The sequence below is a fragment of the Alexandromys fortis genome, unplaced genomic scaffold (genome assembly GCF_014885135.2).
Source record: "Alexandromys fortis isolate MF-2015 unplaced genomic scaffold, M_Fortis_MF-2015_v1.1 scaffold_132, whole genome shotgun sequence".
In the NCBI taxonomy this organism is placed as follows: Eukaryota; Metazoa; Chordata; class Mammalia; order Rodentia; family Cricetidae; genus Alexandromys; species Alexandromys fortis.
In genome coordinates, this window is record NW_026068055.1 from 324,632 (window position 1) to 327,211 (window position 2,580).

The window sequence follows — 2,580 nt, forward strand, 5'->3', positions numbered from 1 at the left end:
CAGCCTGAATCTCTGTCTCCTCACCAGGGCCACACTCAGGTCTGAAAGACATTGTTCTCTTCTGTGCTGTCTGACTTGTTTGATTAAAAAAGAAAGAAAAAAAGGAAATACCTTGGCAATGAGCTGATTTTTAGCATCTATTGGTTTTGCTAGTTAGATCTTGGGCACTACAAAACTATCTCCAGGGACTCCACAGAGATCCCACAGGGATAAGCAGGATCGATGCCTTGGGCATGACAAAGAAAGAAAAAGAAAGGATGGGTTTACATCAACCTGACACAAGCTGTAGTCACTGGGAGGAGGAATGTCTACTGAGAAAATGTCTTCATAAGAGTGAGCTGTAGGCAAGCTGGTAGAACATTTTCTTAGTGACTGATGGGAGAGGGCCCATTCCATTGTGGGCAATGCCTTCCCTGGGCTGATGGTCCTGGGTTCTGTAAGAGAGAATGTAAACAGAGACTCTGCTTTGGTTTCCTGGCTGCCCAGACCCAAATAAACACACAGAAACTATATTAGTTACAACACTATTTGGTCAATGGTTCAGGCATATTTGTAGCTAGCTCTTACATCTTAAATTAGCCCATTTCTATTATCTGTGTATCACCATGAGGCTGTGGCTTACCCATAAGGTTCTGGCATCTTTCTCCTTCAGCAGCTACATGGCACCTGCCTGACTCTGCCTTCTTTCTCCCAGTATTCAGTTTTCTTTTCCTGCCTAACTCTATTCTGCCTGGCCATAGGCCAAAGGAGCTTATTTATTAACCAATGCTAATAAAGCATATTCATAGCGAACAGGGGCATTCCCATGACACAAGAAGACTGGGAAAGCCATGGTGAGCAAGCTAGTATATAGCACCCTTCCATGGCTTCTGCATCAGTTTCTGCCTCTAAGTCCTGGGACCTGTTTCAGTTCCTGTCCTGACTTCCTTTAGTAATGAACAGTGATGTAGAATCATAAGCCAAATAAACCCTTTCCTGCCCATGTTGCTTTGGTCATGGTGCTTCGTCACAGCAATAGAAACCCTGACAAAACCACTAGGGAAGGAGAGAGAGGCGGCAGGAGAAGTTCAGATCTTTAAGTGTATTATGACAGTTTACATCCCCCCTCAGGAATTATATTGTAGTTTCATTTTAAAAAGCAGTCTTCCTTTTCTTTCTTTCCTAGAATTGCTTCTGGAAAGCTGCTGTCCATCTGTTACTCTTAAACTGTATTGTCAAGGGCTTTGCCATTCAGAAGCAGCACGGCCTCCATTGTGTGGTAGGGGCGACAATCATGCCCTTTCCGTCTGGCTATGAGCCCGGGTTGGCCCCATTTGTGGGCAGCAGACTTCTGCAGGCTGTCATGTGCATCCCTTCAGTAGCAGATGATGCACAGTGTTCACGCTGTTTGAATGCTGCAGAACGAGCCCCAGACATCCATGGGAACTGTCTTCTGAACACGCTTAGTGGCCATTTGGAGTCACCACCATGTTCTTACTCCCATGTTCCCCTCATAGAGTCCCCTGCAATCTCTTTCAGTTCTTAGACAAATTGAACATTGAAGACTGGTTCATTATCCATCTCTCCAAAGCAGGAAGGTGCTTTCCTCGCGACAGAGCTGACATTGCATTTTCCTCTCCAGACTGTGCACATGACCTAGGCTTGCCCTCCCACCAAACTCGGAGTGCACCAAAGAAATGGCATTTTGGAGGCTGTGGTGATGGGTCCGCTCTCCAGGGCCCATTTAGACGAGGAGCAGTGGGTGATGATACAACCATCTGCTGAACATTTCTTTTGGTTGATGGTTTTCCTGCAGAATTTTACAAGATTTTCAAAGAAGACTTAATGTTAATTAATATCCCTCAAACTATTCCACAATATAGAATCATAAAGAACATTGTCCCAATAAAATGACACAATTACCCTGATATTCAAATCACATAAAGACCCAAACAAAGAATTACAGAACAATTTCCCTTATGAACCTGGATGCAAATATTCTCAATAAAATACTTGCAAACTGAATCCAAGAACACATCAGACAGATCACCCACCATAATCATGCTTTATCTTAGAGATGCAGGGATGATTCAACATATGGAAATCAGTAAATATGATCCTGGAGAGTTTAGGGATATAACAAAATAAAAGCAGTTTACATCAAACCCACAACCAACATCAAGTTAAATGGAGAGAAATTCAAAGAAATTCCACTAAAATAAAGAGCAAGACCAAACTGTCCACTCTCTCTACATCTATTCAATATAGTATTTGTTAGAGTAGTAAGACAACTGAAGGAGATCGAAAGGAAAGGAGAAGCCAAAGTATCCCCATTTGCAGATGATATAGTAGTACACATAAGTGACTAAAAATTCCACTGTGAAACTCTGGCAGCTGATAAACACTTTTAGCAAAGTAGCTGGTTACAAAAGTAGCTCAGAAAAGTCAGTGGCCTTCCTACATACAATGCAAAATGGACCGAGAAGGAAATCAGGGAACAAGACCTTTCACAATCGCCTTGAATAACATAAAATATCGTGTGGTAAATCTAACCAAGCAAGTGAAAGACTTGTATGATAAAAACCTTAAGACATTGAAGAA